General features: G+C 47.2%; 1 protein-coding gene across 1 annotated transcript in view; it reads left to right on the top strand.

The window, feature by feature from the left end:
* The first annotated feature begins 13,680 nt into the window (after positions 1 to 13,680).
* MAPRE2 (microtubule associated protein RP/EB family member 2) overlaps positions 13,681 to 20,197 on the top strand; it is a 254,743-nt gene continuing 248,226 nt past the window's right edge. The window contains exon 1 of the mRNA XM_088469555.1: positions 13,681 to 13,699. The gene's annotated coding sequence lies outside the window, so the exon portion shown is untranslated. The remainder of the gene's footprint in view (positions 13,700 to 20,197) is intronic.

Below are 20,197 nucleotides of genomic sequence, written 5' to 3'. Positions count from 1 at the left end.
GTAAATTGAAAGATCTAAAAAATTGACCTTCACACCATCAATTTGATAGGTAAATCTCACTGGGTTATCCAAACTGTTCAAGTGGGTCATCATACGGATAAAGCTCTCTTGAGTGTCACTCCAAATTAAAAATATATCGTCTATGAATCTCCTGAAGAAGAGTATCCTGTCCTGGAACCGTGGGAATATCTCAGTAGACTCATACTCCGCCATGTAGATGTTTGCATAGGCCAGAGCGAGATTAGAACCCATCGCTGTTCCAGAACGTTGCAAGTAATAATCCCTCCCATACATGGAGGGATTATTACTCAAAATCAATTGCACCAATTCCAATACAAATTCAATCATCACCCCTCCAACTCCTGGTTAGTGAGGTGCGAAGGGCATCAAGACCTCCTTTGTGGGGAATTTTAGTATACAGTGCACATACGTCCATTGTCACCAAATACACATGCGATGGAATCTCACCAATTGCTTTCAATTTCACCAAAAAATCACCTGTATCTCTAATGTAGCTCATATTGTTAACCACAATGGGTTGTAACAATGAGTCTACATAGACCGCCAATGGTTGTAATGTGGAGTCCCTAGCAGTGATTATTGGCCTACCTGGTGGGTGCACCGGATCTTTGTGCACCTTAGGCAATGTGTAAATGATTGGACTCACAGGGTGATCAACCCTTAAATAGTCAGCCAACTTCTTCCCCAACCAACCATTGGAAAATCCCAAATCTATCAACATATCTGCTTTATTCTTTATCTCCTGCATAGGGTTTTAGTGCAATTTAACATAAATGTTCTCATCAGCCAACTGTCGTAGGGTCTCGGCATTGTAATCTGACCAGTTTTGGACCACCACAGCTCCACCCTTATCAGCAGGTCTATATACAAGATCAGCATTATTACGTAGGGAGCGTAGGGCCAACCTTTCATCTTTAGTCAAATTATCAAATATACGAGGGTCCCGATTATTAGTAACATCTTGTTCAGTCAGTCACATAAATGTACGGAGACTAGGATTCGTAGATTGGGGATCAAAAGACGACAGCTTTTTTAATCTATTATTAACCTGTTGTTCACCTTCAACACCAGGAAACAATTCCTTCAATCTGATCTTACGTCCAAACTTGTAGTGTTGAACCCCCCATTCAAATGCATTATGCTTAAATGTTGGTACAAAGGATAAACCACGGGACAGGACACTGATTTCTGGTCCAGATAAAGGGGTGGACGACAGGTTAAAGACAAGATCTAAGTCCTTCTGCGTCTCGCCCTTCTTTTTGTAACCACCTCTCCTCTGGTGTAGCCTGTGCCTCTTTGCCGAGTGACCAGACCTGGTACCCCTAAAAAAACGACCAGTAGTATTATTCTCTGTATTATCAGTATCAGACGTGGACGCAGGGGAAATAGAATCAACAGCCGATAAGGCCGCTTGTCTATTAGATCGGAAAACCCTGGATGTTTTTCTAGTACCAGAATCACCAGTGAGCCACTGGTATACAGTATGATTTTTATAATCAGTATTAACAGTTGTAAGTTTTTTCTTTTAAATGCCACCAAATCTTTCTTATAAGTCTCAACTTGTGCAGATAATTTATCCAACCACTTCTCAGTTTTTTCATTAACTAATGTCGCACTGTGTAGACGATCAAAGGAAACAATTTCCTCCTTAGTTTTTCTTAATTCAGAACCCACCTCTTCAACCACTAAAAGGATTAAATCTAGGGAGCATTTATTAAGAACAGCGCACCAAAGGCTGCAAAAGACCAGATTATTGCGGCCGATGGTGGGCACGTTACCAACCCTAAAGCCTCGGGGTATCTGTTTCGTCCTAAAATATTCAGACAAAAATTGGCCATGTAATTCTAAGTCTATCTCCCTGCGCTTCAATTTCAGAAATCTATAATAGAGATCTATCGTCGTTTCAGCTGGTAATCCTTGAAATTCAAACTGATCAAATAAACATTTCTCAGCATCGTCATCAGACCTGTTATTGAGGACTACATTGAGACCTATACCAGAACATACACCTACCTGGCTATATAGCCAGAAACCTGGATGCTATAGGTGTACTGGTTGTGTCACTTGCAATGCTATGCAGAGTGGTCCCTCTTACCCACATCCTCTGACTGGGCGTCAGATAAAGATTAGGTATAAATTAACGTGTACTATGGATCATGTCCTATATCTACTCACATGCCCGTGTGGGTTGGGATACGTGGGCATGACCACACGTTGCTGCAGAGAGAGGATGGCTAATCACAGACTATCCATTCGCCAAGCCCTATCCTCAGGAGTATCAGACAAACCAGTTGCCGTACATTTTTGGAAACTGAACCATCAGGTTGCCACCCTGAGGTGTAGACTAATTGACTGGGTACCACCGCTTACGAGGGGAGGAGATCGGGTACTCAGATTGCGTAAATTAGAAAGTCGGTGGATTTTTCGTCTTCGGACTCTAACCCCACGTGGATTAAATGAGTCCAACCCAGTGACTATGTTTTTGAGATAGTTTATCATGTTCTCTATACTGACTGGGTCATCATATGCGTCTTGTTTTAACATGTATTTTTATATTTGTATTGGTGTTTGATTATGAATCATGGGCCCTTACTTATATCATGCCTCTATATACCAGCTATGATTGGGATTATGTGTGCCAGTGTTTGTGATCAATATAGTTGGAGTTCAGAAGACATAAGGTATAATACTGTGCAAACTACCACAATATACAGATCAGTGGCGCTATGTTCAATATTTGATGTTTGTTTATTTAGTCGTTGCCTTATGAGTTAGAACGGTGGCTTCCCTGGTGCTTAGCAACGCGCCGGGACTCGGCGTATTATTGTCACGTGTTCATAGTGCGTCTGAGATTAGCATTCTTTGGTTGCATAGCAACGGATTGTGACTTAGCATGATGTCGGTGCCATGTGATAGGAAGTGTTTGTCACTTCCTTGATGTGCTGCACGTGGCGATTAGGCGCGCTCTGGTAATAGGTATGGTATAAATTGGGGCCTGTGTGTTTATACATGTTATGATGTCACGGGTGATACACGTGTGTTGGTGATACTACCGCTACTAAATACAGGTGATGATTATCTTGACAAAGGTCCTCCGGGATCGAAATGTCGATTAAAGCTATTCACCCATGTGAGATAATGAATAAAGAAAAGAAATTACTGGCTTTTGGTGAGTGCCCTCTGTTCTTGTTACGTACAGGACTGTCTTTGGATATATTGGGACTTGTTGCTAAGTCTTGGGAGGCTGCACCCCGCAGTTGGATTTATTGGACGTGAGTGCAGGACCACTGGATCTTTATATATATATATATATATATAAATATATATATATATATATATATATATATATATATATAAAAAATATATATATATTTAATAAAAAATAAATTATATGTAAAAAAAAAAAAGAATTTACACATCCAATCTAGATTGCTTTATTATTATTTATTTATTAACAGTTTTTTATTTTATATTCCATTGCGTTTTACAGTGGGAAACAACATCAATAGAACAAAACTGTGTAATAACATACAGACATACAGTAGCAGTAGGAAGGCCCTGCTCGCAAGCTACAATCTGTAGGCAAATAGGTATTGATCTTGGTGGGCTGTTTGATACAGTCACACAGGAATGTTGGCCTAAAGTCACCCTACCTGTGTCATGCCTGTTTGTCTGCCCCTCCCCTTTAGAATGTAAGCTCTTACGAACATGGCCCTCTACACTCTTGTGCTTCTCCTAACTTTACTTTCATCTACTGTACTTCTTACTCTCCACTAGGGCACCTAACACTTGGTTGCTTATTTGGGTGCTATGGTCGCCAATGTAGCAATGTATTTTATCCATGTCCTTGTCCTGCATTGTATTGTACTGTAAGTCACTGGTCACTTATTTGGTGAGTGCCCTCTGTTCTTGTTACGTATATATATATATATATATATATATATATATAAATATCATACAAACTCGGCACTCACTTGCTTTTCAAACTGCAACTGCTTTGAACATAGGGAATGTTGATTCCAAAATATTGTAATAATTTGTTAAGCTGGCCACCGCTTCACGGTCATTCCCATCTAGCCAGTCCCTACACTGATTCTCAGATAAATGAACTTGATCTGCCATCTTGGGCTCAAGCTTGCATACATTCTAAACATGAAACTGGGTCCTGCCTTAAAGAGACAGGACCACACCCAGGGCTATCAGTTAATAAGCACCTGGAAAAAGAAAAAAGTTTGTCTTACATTTGAAAAACAGGGTGCCCTAGTAAGTGTGACCACAAAATTTAAATAAACGACAGGCTCAATCCACGGCACTCAACCATCTGGGGTGCCCTTAGTATGTGACCACACCATCTACATAAAAAATATCATACAAACTCGGCACTCACATGCTTTTCAAACTGCAACTCCTTTGAACATAGGGAATGTTGGTTCCAAAATATTGCTATAATTTGTTAAGCTGGCCACCTCTTCACGGTCATTCCCATCTAGCCAGTCCCTACACTGATTCTCAGATAAATGAACTTGATCTGCCATCTTGGGCTCAAGCTTGCATACATTCTAAACATGAAACTGGGTCCTGCCTTAAAGAGACAGGACCACACCCAGGGCTATCAGTTAATAAGCACCTGGAAAAAGAAAAAAGTTTGTCTTACATTTGAAAAACAGGGTGCCCTAGCAAGTGTGACCACAAAATTTAAATAAACGACAGGCTCAATCCACGGCACTCAACCATCTGGGGTGCCCTTTACACATCCAATCTAGATTGCTTTATTATTATTTATTTATTAACAGTTTTTTATTTTATATTCCATTGCGTTTTACAGTGGGAAACAACATCAATAGAACAAAACTGTGTAATAACATACAGACATAGCAGAAGGAAGGACCTGCTCGCAAGCTACAATCTGTAGGCAAATAGGTATTGATCTTGGTGGGCTGTATGATACAGTCACACAGGAATGTTGGCCTAAAGTTACCCTACCTGTGTCATGCCTGTTTGTCTGCCCCTCCCCTTTAGAATGTAAGCTCTTACGAACAGGGCCCTCTACACTCTTGTGCTTCTCCTAACTTTACTTTCATCTACTGTACTTCTTACTCTCCACTAGGGCACCTAACACTTGGTTGCTTATTTGGGTGCTACGGTCGCCAATGTAGCAATGTATTTTATCAATGTCCTTGTCCTGCATTGTATTGTACTGTAAGTCACTGGTCACTTATTTGGTGAGTGCCCTCTGTTCTTGTTACGTATATATTGTGTGCATATATATATATATATATATATATATATATTTGTTTCCATAGATGCATAACGGATAATAGCTTCCTTTGCATAAGTGACTTAAATATGATATTAACTTGAATTCTCCTGCACATGAGGGATCAGGTCAGCGCCTACAATAGGCTTGATTGTTCCTGCACTGTGCTGTTCAAGGTGTTGCCTAGCAACTAACCCTGACTAAGAACAGGAGTCTTCCTCCACATTCACATGTTCCTGTTGTAAACAGAATGTGACTGATACTATTTACTTTGCTTAATCTGTCATGTGACCACTTCTTAGAATATTAATAAAATATACAAATTACAAGTGCTATGTGGTTATTTACATAGACACTACAATAGTACACATTCTACTGTTGCCATTTATACAAATGTAAATAGTTTGTGTGATTAGTGTTGAGAAGTGCATGTCTAAAGTACATATTTACACATTATAATAACAAAGTGGAATATGTCAAAATGCATATAAAAGATATATTTGTATGGAGTAAATAACGACTTGCTGCATTACCATGTGAATAAGGCCTTAAGGGAAATGTCCAAAAAATGAGGTGACGTTTTCATGTTCACTTAAATGAAATTGAACTTTGCAAATGGTTAAATAAATTAGAATACAAGCTACATCTTTCTGTGACATTGCTATACATTTCTGATACCATATAAAAGGGTTGGGGCAGGGCTGCCATCAGAAATTGTGGGGCCCGGGACTGACAAAATAGGCAGGGCCCCAAACCCCCCGTGTTTCGGCAACTCCAGCCCTACAGTTTCTCCAGCCATACCCATTCTGCATTCCCAGGCAGCACCCCCTTTCTGCCTCCCCAGCCAGCACCCCCTTTCTGCCTCCCCAGCCAGCACCCCTTTCTGCCTCCCCAGCCAGCACCCCCTTTCTGCCTCCCCAGCCAGCACTCCCTTTCTGCCTCCCCAGCCAGCACTCCCTATCTGCCTTCCCAGCTAGCACTCCCTATCTGCCTTCCCAGCCAGCACCCCCTATCTGCCTTCCCAGCCAGAACCCCCTTTCTGCCTCCCCAGCCAGCACTCCCTTTCTGCCTCCCCAGCCCATACCCCTTTCTGCCTCTCCAGCCCGTACCCTCTTTCTGCCTCCCCAGGCAGCACTCCTTTCTGCCTCCCCAGGCAGCACCCCCTTTCTGCCTCCCCAGCCAGCACCCCCTTTCTGCCTCCCCAGGCAGCACCCCCTTTCTGCCTCCCCAGCCAGCACCCTCTTTCTGCCTCCCCAGCCAGCACTCCCTTTCTGCCTCCCCAGCCAGCACCCCCTTTCTGCCTCCCCAGCCAGCACCCCCTTTCTGCCTCCCCAGGCAGCACCCCCTTTCTGCCTCCCCAGGCAGCACCCCCTTTCTGCCTCCCCAGGCAGCACCCCCTTTCTGCCTCCCCAGCCCATACCCCTTTCTGCCTCTCCAGCCCGTACCCTCTTTCTGCCTCCCCAGGCAGCACTCCTTTCTGCCTCCCCAGGCAGCACCCTCTTTCTGCCTCCCCAGGCAGCACCCCCTTTCTGCCTCCCCAGCCAGCACCCCCTTTCTGACTCCCCAGCCAGCACCCCCTTTCTGCCTCCCCAGCCAGCACCCCTTTCTGCCTCCCCAGCCAGCACCCCCTTTCTGCCTCCCCAGCCAGCACCCCTTTCCTGCCTCCCCAGCCAGCACCCCCTTTCTGCCTCCCCAGCCAGCACCCCCTTTCTGCCTCCCCAGCCAGCACCCTCTTTCTGCCTCCCCAGCCACCACCCTCTTTCTGCCTCCCCAGCCAGCACTCCTTTCTGTCTCCCCAGCCAGCACCCCCTTTCTGCCTCCCCAGCCAGCACCCCTTTCCTGCCTCCCCAGCCAGCACCCTCTTTCTGCCTCCCCAGCCAGCACTCCTTTCTGTCTCCCCAGGCAGCACCCCCTTTCTGACTCCCAAGCCAGCACCCCCTTAGCCTCAATTTCCTGATATGGAGCAGTGTTTGTGTATTCTCAATAATCTGCCCATATTTCCTGTTTTCCTGTCTGTCACTATGTCATCCTTCTTGTGGACAGACATATGCAAAATGAGTGTGGTGTGGTGGAAAATCGGTAGCGTCTAATAAAAAAATTGCATAATGTGTAGCACAGATTTTGGAGCTTTCTATTTGCTGAAAAATTACCCCGTTTGTCACCCCGATTAAGAAAAAAAAATCATTCAACAAATTCAGTTGTTCCTGTTACATAGAACATATTTAACACCAGATCGTTTGTTTACATTCGGTGGTAGATCTGATTCAAAATGTCCAAAATGTAATTCCCCTAATGGTAGTTTTTGGCACTTATTATGGAAATGTTCTACTATCAGTTCCTTTTGGGAAGAGGTTAATTGTATATTGGTGTCCACTGGTGTTCCCCGGGATGTGCTAACTCCAATGGTGTGCACTGTAGCTGTTATTGGAGAAGATACATTAGATAAATACTTTGCACAATATGTTGTTAATTTATGTATGCTTGCTAAGGTTTGCATAGCTAGAACATGGATGGCCCCTGAAGGTCCAACGATAAGACAATGGATAGCACTGATACATGAGACCTTGGCGCATGAGAAATTTGTGTACTTAGCTAGGAAGGCTGAAAAGAAATTTCATCTTATTTGGGGTAGATAGCTGGAATCATCATATGTGCGGAGACTGGGAGAGACTAGACTTGATGTGACACAGATAACCACTGGGGACAGAGCTGTGTGTAATACTGAGATTCCTCGTATTTAGTTGTAGTATGTCCTGTTTGATTTATACTATTGGATATAATCTATGTAAATGACCACACATAGACTGTTTATTGTGATGTAAAACAATTTTTATTTTTATTAATGTTTATGTTAATGTTTTTTCTTGAAAACAAATAAAAACTATTGAATTAAAAAAAAAAAAAAAAGAAAAAAAAAATCAGACAGTGTGTACCTAAGTTAAGCCTCAGCTTACACAGGTTGGCCAGCTCCTGGCTGCTTGTGAGGCCAGGAAGTCTGCGTCCATGGATGCAGACCCTAGCTTAGCACTCCCAGAAAATGGGGGCATCACACCCGTTTCCGTGAATGCAGGCCCCTTGCACCACTCCAAAAACGCTTCTGCCTGTCAATCAGGCAAAGACATGGGGGAACTGTGTGCGAGATCTCAGTACCCATTCTGCACAGAACACGTCCCGGTTACTGTACATCTCTGAATCAGGCCCTTTTCTTCAAAAAGTCCCAAATTAGACTGTTTAGGAAGGGAGGATGCGGAACTCAGGGAATGCCAGTAGACCAGGCCAAGTGTCAAGCTAACCTGTCATTTCAGACACAATGGGGCTCATACTGAGTTGGGTGTATGCTTGTTTGCTTAGCGTAAAATACACAAATTTGTACTACTATATAATGGACTGAAACTGTATGTATATAACATACACAATGAGAGCTCTGCCATGTATAGGAATTGACTACTACCAGCCAATGCCTCCTCTCGACCAATACCCTGCACGCTCTCAATTGAGGAGCTATCCTCATAGCAGATGCTCTTATGAAAGTTGTTCAAAGCACAATGAAGATCACAAAACCCTCAAACACTGTGCATCTGTCGCGTTTAGTGACCAAACTTCCAATAATAATAATAATTAAAAATAAGTTTATAAAAGTCCACCAGTGATGTACATTACTCACACACACATACTTTTTTAACCAAAGAAAACTTCCCCTACTTACCTTGCAGACAGTCAGGTTTCCTGGTGGTACAGCAGCAGAGTAGTGGCACTGAGGCATTAAGCATCTGTTACTGGGAGTCCTGAGTTGGTAAGCATGAGTGGGGGGCAGGTGAGGTAGCAAAAGGAGAGAGTTAGGGGGAGAAGAGTGGGACAGAGAGAGTCAGGGACATGGGGAGGGCAAGAGGGCTCTTAACTTCACCTGTATTGTCCTCCGCCTTTAGCCTAGGGATGGACATTGAATTGAAAAAATGAGGATTGGCTTCCTTGCTAGTAAGTCTAAACTGCGTATACTGTAGCTTGTCTGATCATTTGCAACCTTTGCCCCTTTACTAATACAAGCCCTGATCAAAACCCTAACTATATCTACAACAATGACAATACCTGATATCTCTAAATATGTGGCAACATGAAAATAAACTCTACCCCTCATGTTTGCTGGATGACTCAGAACTGTCCTGGCGTGCACACGTCCAGTCTGTATCCAAATCCTGTTCCATACATCTAAATACATTTTTCTGCAATACGCACACATTACACACAAGATACTGCAAAAACTTTAATACTGATAATCTTGCATATTGATTACTGCAATTTGCTGGTCTTTACCTAACCGGGTTTTCACCCCTACAAACAATCAATGCTGAATGCCGCGACTAGATTAATTTTTGCGGCAAATCATTCATTTTCTGCTACTCCCCTCTGTCAGTGCTTACATTGGTTGTCTGTATTTTAAAATAAAAAAATATATAAAATGCAGACAGGACCCTGTTAATGTTTTGTCTACGTTAATACCCATTTTCTTATTTTTAATTTCAATCTGTTTATTGAGTTGTTTATCAGGTGCTAGAGGGGAAGTGGCCAAACGGAAAGGGATGGGAACACCGCACATTAATATACTAGGCAAAATGGTGGCACGCTAAGGAGGGGGGTATTCCTCACTGTCCATGGCATTCCTCCCTCCCAAGGTCGGGTCACTACCATGCCCCCAAAGATAAACCCGGGTAAATACTACCCACCCCACTCCTCTCTCAACGCTCCTGGTGATTCATGGTTATCCAAAATAGAAGAAAGAATTTAGATTAGGTACGGAGGATGGACACACAACCATCCAACAACACATACTTGTAAAACAACTCAATTTTGTTTACTTACTGTGTTTGTCCCACATTGTAAGGTGATAAGATGTATGCTGGTGCTATAAATAAATGTTTCTGTTACAATTAATGATAGCTACTTAATGTTACAATAGACTTGAAAGATAATAATTGATCATTTTTTTTGCCTTTTTTATTTAAAATACTGCAGGGAGCACCAAATGGGTTAAATAATCCATTGATTTATTACAATTCAAATAGAGAACTAGCTGAACAATTGACCTATATCTAGAGGCTGTTGGTCACATTGAGAGCACATTCAAAGAGATCTACGCATGGATAATTTAGCTGGAACTACACCATTCCCATGGAATTATTGATTGAGGCATAAAACAATTGTTTCACTAAACTTACAATAAAATAATTGAAGTTACTGCAGTGGCATTTATCCAGCAGAGTGGTACATTTTCTTAAATGCAGAGCAATACATATCTTGTCCCGCCGCCCTCTGTAAGTGTGACAATGTGTTAAATCAGAGCAGACTATAAATAGCTTTCTCTGTGAGACTGCAATGCTACAAATTAGCACTGAGTATAGGAGGGTGTAGTCTTTAATTCTGAGGGTCATCTTAGGCTGTTGGCATATGTATGTACTGTTGGAAGTCACCTATTGCTGGATGTTAACATGACCTACTTTAAATGGCATGGGGCATACAGGCTGACTCATCTTTAGAGCTAATTTAGTGTCAGATATTTAAAACCTCTCATACTGCACTGTGTTCATTGCATACTGCTAGACTAATGGCTCTCTCAATAAAGGAGGACATTAAAAATCTGCAATTCAGCAAATAAGCTGTAAAAAAGGAGGATGTGCTCACCCATGACCTGATAAGCCTGCACACTACTTAGTAACATTACGGGTTACGATATTGGTGAGCGACGCCTCCTCGCACTGTTTATTCTTTAACATATGTGTTCCATCTCCCATATATAAATGTAAATACAGTACAGTGATCCAAGTGGAAATGTAAAAGTAATGGTTGCTAATAGCAACAGGATGCCCAGGAGCCAGGGTTCCAGGAGCTTTACAAAATGTCATAATAGGATTTTTCTGAACACTATGTAGTAAAATACACAAGACAAGGTGCCATCATCTCTCCCCTGTCCCTCCACCCAGAACTGGATTAAGACCTAATGGGACCCTATACAATAATTTGGTTTGGGGCCCCCTCCTCTCCGTTCCAAACCTGTACATTTTGATAGTGTAAACTTAATTTTAGGTGCTCTTTACTACTACTATATAGTGTTATGGCATAAACTATATATTAACCACTCACAGAAACTGTACAAATTACTGTGAGTGGTTAATTTATAGTTCATGCCTTGATACTTCACAGTCATCTTATTATTTTTGGGGTTTTCCCTAATTACGGGAGGTTGTATGATAACCTTGAATATAAAGTTCAAATAAAGGGCCTGATTCAAAGAGTGACACAGGTCTCATCGCTAGTGAGCCTTTGGACACAGCAGTGATGTGAAAATATGCTAATGCAGCATGAGGCATCTGCGGAGACAGCATTGCAGATCCGAGTGCTGTGTCCGAAGATGCAGCATCACATGGTTGCAGCATCGGCCATCTGAGAAAGCCAAAGACTACTCAGAATAAGCGTCTTACCTGCGTAGCCGAGGCCAGGAATTTGACATCTTCAGACGCAGAACCTGGCCTCTGCACTACCAGAAAAAGGAACACAGGCCGGTGCCACCGTCTCCCCGCCCCCAAAAGGCTGCAGCCTGTCAATCAGGCTACAGCTTAGAGACACTGTGTCACAGTTGGTGCTAGCGAGTTACCTGTATCAGGTGATGAGCTGGAATCACTGGAGGCCAGCGGGACTGGAACCATGGTTAACATGAATAGCTCTTTATTATAAGAAGTGGGTAGCAGTGAGAACTGCCTTTGGTGATGAGTGACTGGAACTGGAAACTGGAGACGTTGGAATGAGACCAGAAGGAACTTGGAGGGACCGGACTGGGACTGGCAGGTAGGCTGACTGAGCTGGTCGGGGTACCAGTAGATGAGCCTGCAGATGGATGGTAGCACGGAAGCTACTTGGTGCAGCTAATGAGCCGTGAGGTGAGTGGACTTGGAGGAACCGGACTGGGACCGGCAGGAAAGCTAGTATCTGGATGGCTACGTGAAGCGGACGGTTAGCCGTGGGTAGACGCTGGTAGCTGGGTGGCTACGTGGAGCGGCTGGATAGCCGTGGGTAGACGCTGGTAGCTGGGTAGCTACTTGGAGCGGCTGGGTAGCCGTGGGTAGACGCTGGTAGCCGGGTGGCTTCGTGGAGTGGCTGGTTAGCCGTGGGTAGACGCTGGTAGCTGGGTGGCTACGTGAAGCGGCTGGATAGCCGTGGGTAGACGCTGGTAGCTGGGTAGCTACATGGAGCGGCTGGATAGCCGTGGGTAGACGTTGGTAGCTGGGTGGCTACGTGGAGCGGCTGGATAGCCGTGGGTAGACGCTGGTAGCTGGGTGGCTACGTGGAGCGGCTGGATAGCCGTGGGTAGACGCTGGTAGCTGGGTGGCTACGTGGAGCGGCTGGATAGCCGTGGGTAGACGCTGGTAGCTGGGTGGCTACGTGGAGCGGCTGGATAGCCGTGGGTAGACGCTGGTAGCTGGGTGGCTACGTGGAGCGGCTGGATAGCCGTGGGTAGACGCTGGCAGCTGGGTGGCTACGTGGAGCGGCTGGATAGCCATGGGTAGACGCTGGTAGCTGAGTGGCTACGTGGAGCGGCTGGATAGCTGTGGGTAGACGCTGGTAGCTGAGTGGCTACGTGGAGCGGCTGGATAGCCGTGGGTAGACGTTGGTAGCTGGATGGCTTCAGGGAGCGGCTGGATAGCCGTGGGTAGACGCTGGTAGCTGAGTGGCTACGTGGAGCGGCTGGATAGCCGTGGGTAGATGCTGGTAGCTGGATGGCTTCGGGGAGCGGCTGGATAGCCGTACGTAGACGCTGGTAGCTGGGTGGCTACGTGGAGCGGCTGGATAGCCGTGGGTAGACGCTGGTAGCGTGGAAGCTACTTGGTGCGGCCTGGGAGCCGTGGGTGAGAGATGGTAGTGTGAAAGCTACTAGGAGCGGCCTGGGAGCCGTAGGTGAGAGTCTGGTAGCGTGGATAGCTGAACGCAGCAGGCTTACGGATAGCACTGGTCTAGGAACCAGCAGGAGCCTGGGACATACTGGCACACAGAGGTACAGCTATAGCACAAGCAGTACACCACGGAACGTAACAAGATGTTCAAGCACTGAGTGCTATTAGAGGAGGATCTATATACCTAGAGTCTGGCAGCGATTGGTGGATACAGACAGGTGGTCTGGCAGTGGCATTCAGAGTGGAGCAAGGCACAGCATGCAGAGGGAGTATTCATCTCTGCAGCCCTTGAGAATCAGGACCACACCTGTGATTCCAATTAAGACTAGCAATGCTCACAGACAGAGCAGGGTCCAGGTGTTTAATCAGTGTGGGGAGGTGAGAGCTCTGCACACACAGAGATGTAACAGCCAGCATGATTCAGCCAGAGCAGATGTCCTAGGAGAATTACAAACACAGATCCATGGAGCAGCTGGCAGAGGTAAGTCACAAAAGGTAAAAACTAGCCAGGATTGTGACACACTGCGAGCGGACTCGCAGATGGAGGCCTGCACATGCACAGTACACATCCTGTGCATGCGCAGTCCTCCCAACTGCAGAGTACGTACCCCATCGGGTTTGTGTACATCTCTGAATGAGGCCCAAACAGAAGGGCCGATGCCAAGATGGGCTTATCTGGCTACTGAGATGCCCGGCCGAAAATCCCTCCCAAAATGGCCGCAATGTAATTGCCAGAGGGAGAGGTGGGCTCTAGTGTCTGTTAGGGCAGCACATGCTCGGCTGGAGGCGGAGCTATTGCTTCCCTGGGTGCTGCACATCACAGTGCACCGCCCGCGATCACAAGAGTGCCAACACCCCCTCTGCAATCATGACAACCACCCCCGCGATCACAACCAAGATCCCCCCCTTACCAGCGATTACAACAGCCCCCCTAGCGGGTCTCCACCCCCCCATACATATATGGTATGTATAGAGGTATGTGTGCTTATTGCTATATTGTGCACTATGGGCCTGATTCAGAGTCGGACGCTATTTGCGCTCGCTCGTTCAGAAAAAGGGGCTTGCTATTTAAATGAACCGTTCGCTCTTTGCGGTCTGTTCACGCCTCTATGTCTGAACGAGCGAACAAAACATGCGATCGTAATTTTTAAAAAAACGCCCCCTGGCCGCTCGCATCATATGTCATGTCCGCTATTTATTAGATTAATTGAGTACATCGAAAGGCGTCTGAACTGCTCGCTATTCTTGTGGTTGGTTTTTCCTACCACAATCATGCGAGCAGTTCTGACTATAAAACAACCAAGTGACGTGGTCAATGACGCTGCTTTGTTAATTATGCACACCCTTAAAACGCCCGTTTTGACCTTTAAGCACGCCTGCGTTCGGATCTCCACTCCCCGTTTTCAAGCACCTTCCCCTGTTACCACCCACAAATGCCTCATTCTGTCACTCAAAATAGCAGGCATTCGCTATTTAGCGAGCACACGATTTTCGGCCACACTGACTGGTTCGCGAATGAGTATTAAAATCCGTACGCATGCGCAGTTGTGCAAACATCGGTAGGAACGAACGAGCGGCCGCTTACGAGCGGCTCTGAATCAGGCCCTATGCTCCGGATTAGACGTTGGCCGTTTAGGTGGATTCTTATATTGTCTGGAGCCATCGGTTGTTCGATTATTCATGTCTTATGGCCCGTACACACGGGTCGATCAAACTATCAGATATCGTTGTCTGATCGACCAGCATGTGCTGGATGATTGTTATCGAATATGCCCCCAAACGACTTAACGATATCGATCAGGTTGGCCTGCATGCACAGGCGATGGTCGATAGCGATATCGACCATCCATGCCCGCGCATCGACAAATCGTTTGGTCATTGAAAGGGGCTATATTCCGGTCGATACAAACGATCGAATGATAAACGATATATCTGACTTTGTGTACGCACCATTATGTGCAATTATTGTTTTTCTATGCTAGAGGGTTCCCGGGGGTTATGTCAGTTTGATTGTTTTTAGCTTACTATTATGGTGTAAGTGATATTGATGTTAGTTTCCATGGCATCGAGGGCTGTCCCTCCAGACGGGGATGGGTGGAGCCATGCTAGACGCTGGGCCCGGAGGGAGTGACTGTGTATTGGTTGCCATTGTCGCGGCTCTAGCCCGCGTCGCACGTGGGTGATATCATCATCCGGCGCCGGGATGGACGCGGGGATGCACGAGGTGAACTGTGGTATATAAGGTACTTCTGCTTATGTTACGTTGAAAAGGATTTGTTGTTACCTGTGAGTGCCGCCTTGACTTGGACTTTAAATATATATATCTTTATATATATACATATAGTGTGTGTGTGTATATATGTATATATATACTGTATATGTATGAATAAATATGTATGTATGTGTGATATATATTTGTTTGTAGTTATATATAAATGTGTGTATATACATTTTTTTTTAGGATAAGACCAGTGCTCGAGGTATGTCGGTATGTAGCGGTATTACATATCGGCACTTCAGGCACTAAAATTGTATATTTTTCTTTACAAGTTTTCAGCACTGCAGTGTGCTGTTATGAAAGTACAGGCAGCCGCTGCACCGGAGCCCGTGGTATTGGCAGTAACAGTACTAACAATTAGCCTGTTGGACTCATTGTAGTATGCTGGCTGGTCAGTCACAGCCGGCCTTAACGAATGAGGTGGCCTTTCGGGGCCATGATCAATGCCACCTGGCACAGACCTAGGATCTATTCGGGTGCCTTTAGCTCTGCCTCTTACAGCTCTTCCCCTCATGCGAAGTATGACGTTACATGCTGCTGCCACCGCATGGTGGGTTGCACTGCTTGCCGGCCGGGCGGGGAAGGGGACTTCCGGGCAGCGGAACCATAGAGGTGGGGAGGCCACAGCGTCAGGAGCTCAGCCACTCAAAATAAGGAAGTGTAACTGGTGAGAACAGGAACTAATAATGTGCGGAGAAACAGGAGGTGGGTCCTGCCTGGGGCAGCGTATAGATTTCAGCCAGGACTCCGAGGAGAAGCTGGACGATGGAGCGGGGCTGCGGGAGAGTGACTGGAAGCAGCCACAGCAGAAGGAGGAAAAATGTGAGTTATATATATATAAACTATTGCTTACTGTACACGTCACATACTGTTCTCCCTCCCTTTGTTTCTGTGTATATACAGTCCTCCCTCCCTGTTCCCATATGTGTGCTGTCCTCCTTCCCTGTCCCCCTGTGTGCGCTGTCCTCCCTCCCTGTCTCCCTGTGTGCGCTGTCCTCCCTTCCTATCCCCTGTGTGTGCTGTCCTCCCTCCCTGTCTCCCTGTGTGCGCTGTCCTCCCTTCCTATCCCCTGTGTGTGCTGTCCTCCCTCCCTGTCCCCCTGTGTGCGCTGTCCTCCCTTCCTATCCCCTGTGTGCGCTGACCTCCCTCCCTATCCCCGTGTGCACTGACCTTCCTCCCTATCCCCATGTGTATGCTGTCCTCCCTCCATTTCCCTATGTGTGCGCTGTCCTCCCTCCCTGTCCCCATGTGTGTGCTGTCCTCTCACTGTACCCGCTGACCTCCCCCTCTATGCCAGGGTGCGCTGACCTCCCTCCCTATCCCTCTTTGTGCGCTGACCTCCCTCACTGCCCCACACTGTGCACTAACCTCCCTCCTGGTTCTCTTGTGTGCACTGACCTCCCTCCCTGCCCCCCTGTGTGCGCTGACCTCCCCCCCCCCCCTGCCCCTGTGTGCACTGTCCTCCCTCCCTGTCCCGCTGTGTGCTCTGACCTCCCTATCCCCATGTGCACTGACCTCCCTCCCTATCCCCGTGTGCGCTGACCTTCCTCCCTATCCCCGTGTGCGCTGACCTCCCTCCCTGTCCCCCTGTGTGCACTGACCTCCCTCCCTGTCCCCCTGTGTGCATTGACCTCCCTATCCCAGTGTGCACTGACCTCCGTCCCTATCCCCGTGTGTGTGCTGTCCTCCCTCCCTGTCCCCGTGTGTGCTGTCCTCCCTCCATTTCCCCATGTGTGCGCTGTCCTCCCTCCCTGTCCCCCATGTGTGTGCTGTCCTCTCACTGTACCCGCTGACCTCCCCCCTCTATCCCCCTGTGTGCGCTGACCTCCCTCACTGCCTCACACTATGCATTAACCTCCCTCCCTGTTCTCTTGTGTGCACTGACCTCCCTCCCTATCCCCATGTTCGCTGACCTCCCTCCCTGTCCCCATCTGTGCGTTGACCTCCCTCCCTGCCCGCCTTGTGTGCGTTCACCTCCCTCCCTGCCCCCTTGTGTGCGCTGACCTCCCTCCCTGCCCCCGTGTGCACTGTCCTCCCTTCCTGTCCCCCATGTGTGTGCTGTCCTCTCACTATCCCCGTGTGCCCTGTCCTCCTTCCCTATCCCCCTGTGTGCGCTGTCCTCCCTCAGTATGCCCCCCTACAGTATGTGCACTGACCTCCTTCCCTGTCCCCATCTGTGTGCTGTCTCCCTCTCTGCCCCGTGTGTGTTGTCCTCTCTCTCTGTCCCGTGTGCGCTGTCCTCCCTCACTGTCCACCTGTGTTCGCTGACCTCCCTCCCTGTACTCTTGTGTGTGCTGACTTCCCTCCCTGTCCCCGTGTGTGCTGTACTCCCTCACTGACCCATTGTGTGCACTGTCCTCCTTCGCTGTCCCCCTGTGTGTACACCATCACCCCTATGTCCTTCACCTCCTCTGTGTACTACACTACCTCGGTGTACCTGTCTCCCCCTCTGAACTACTCTACCTCTTTGTGCCTCACCACCTCTGTGTACCTGTTCACCCCTGTGTGTCTCACAAAAAAAGTGCATGGTTAAAGAGGGATAAAGGGCCTTATTCAGAGGCGCTCGCAAAAAGCGAGCGCTCGCTCTGAATCAGGGCGGGCGCTTGGTTTTTAAGTTACCACCCACAGCTTATGCGAGCGGCCATGATGATGGTCAAGACCATCGGGCTTGCGACGAGACCCTTGTGGTAGGGTGTCGTGGCCACAAGCCCCAGAGAGCTTTCGGCTCTAACAGAGCCGGAAGCTCTCTCACTGACATCACTGGTGATGTCAGTGAGGCCGCCCACAAACGGCTGGCGTTCGCTTGGAAACGCCTCCATTTGTGAAGCCACCCCCTGGCCACACCTACAAAAGGGATCGAGCTGTCGATCAACATCTACAGCCGCCCCTTTTGTAGTGAGTCCCGGAGCAAGCGAGCACACACCGCGCGTGCGCACTGGCCCACCATCGACCCGGTTGCACAGCGCTTGCGCCCGGGTCTGAATCAGGCCCAAAGTTTGAGTGGTGCAGGGGGTAAGTAAGGGAAGGAGGAAGAGAAGCAGGGAAAACATGACACATTAAGGGAATGGTTGTGTATAAATCCCCTTCTGTTTCTGTACGTGGAAGTGACGTGCAGTGAGGGCGGAAGTGTGGTTTCCTGCCCATACAATCCACCAAAAGAACACAGTTGTCCGCTCGCCACGCTTCGGTGACACACTTCGCTCGCCACAAGATTGTATTCCCCCTCTATGCCCACGTGGATGGTAGAGAATGACGTTGGACAGTAACTAATGACGTCATGGTACAGAAATGGAAGGGGATCTATCCACTACCTTAAATGAATGCTAACAAGACCCCATTTTGAGTGGTAACGCCCTTATGACGCATGGCCACACCCATTTTTTTGTGCACGCGACTACGGCATGTGCACCATTAAACACACGTTTTTGAAATCTTGAAGTCTCTGAGTGCCGATACTTGTTCGTATTGCCCATATACAAGTCTGTTTCCAGAGGGCACCGGAGCAGGAGATATCTCTATGTGGAGAGTGACGGTCGATTTGTAGTTATATAGAGATAGATAGAGATATATATATGTGTATGTATGTATTGTGATAGGATCACTGGTAAAGTGGTCTGTGGCAGGTACATTTGTCCCAGATTCCTGTCTTATGTATTTTAAACCCCCAGGAGAAAGTCTGCAGTGTAGCAGGCTTGAGTTTCGGCTTTTTGAAAAGCCGGTTTGGGACCTGGGGTTGTGGGTGAGAGGAGAGGGAGGGCTCCACTCACGGCCACTCCAGGTTTTGGTTCTCTTAGCCTGGTAACAGGCTTGATTGGGTTCCCACCTGAGAGTGGCCAATATAAGCCTAGTGTGTTGAGGGCTGATTGTCTCACCTGGGAGAGCAGACAGGGAGTTTGCTCAGAGACACTTGGAAAACCTATCTGTGAGTACTGTACTGTGCTGTGCTTTGTTGCTGGCGAGGGCATTAGGCCCTGCCAGGTTCTGGTAGTGAGGGAACTACCTGTGAAGTTAGTGCCCCGACAGGGCTAGGATTTACGTTTATGTTTTCTTTGTGTTATTTCTGACATTGTACAATAAAGACTGGCGCCGACCAGCTTGTACTTGCATCCAGACTGGTGTGCTGCTTCCCTGCTGCTGTGGGTGTGTGTAAGGAAGGAGTCCTCTACCCAGGAGAGGGACCCCCTAACCTAACTGTGTCACAGTATAGATAGATTGATTCCAGTGCTCCGGCACTCCTCCACTCTGTGTAGATGGGCATATAGCCCTAACTTGCTCCGGTGCCCTCCACGGGGGACAGCACCCCCAAATGAATATTTGAACAGTATCGAGGCGGCACTCGGAGATGGGTGGAAACAATACCCTCACCAGAAGGCTTTTAATAGGTCAACATTTCGGGGTCTTCTACCCCCTTCCTCAGGATAACATAGTGTCCTGGAGATTTTTTTTTCCTTGAAGTTATTTTATATATATATATGAATATATGATGTAGTGCATATGCCGGCGGACGGTATGCTGGGCGTCGAAATGCCAATGCCGGAATCCCGACGCCCGGCAAAATGCTGACGACAATATCTCGAATGGGACCAGGATACCTGAGTCCGCTGTCTGGCTGCCAGAATCCTGAACGAAGAATCTGGGTAAGTATCCATGGCTGCTCAGGGATGGGGGTTTAGCTTTAGGGTTAGGCACCTACGGGAAGGT

The sequence above is a fragment of the Taudactylus pleione genome, unplaced genomic scaffold (genome assembly GCF_031769625.1).
Source record: "Taudactylus pleione unplaced genomic scaffold, aTauple2 ptg000093l, whole genome shotgun sequence".
Classification (NCBI taxonomy): domain Eukaryota; kingdom Metazoa; phylum Chordata; class Amphibia; order Anura; family Myobatrachidae; genus Taudactylus; species Taudactylus pleione.
The sequence above is the reverse complement of the archived record's forward strand: the minus strand, read 5'-3'. Positions and strand labels throughout refer to the sequence as shown.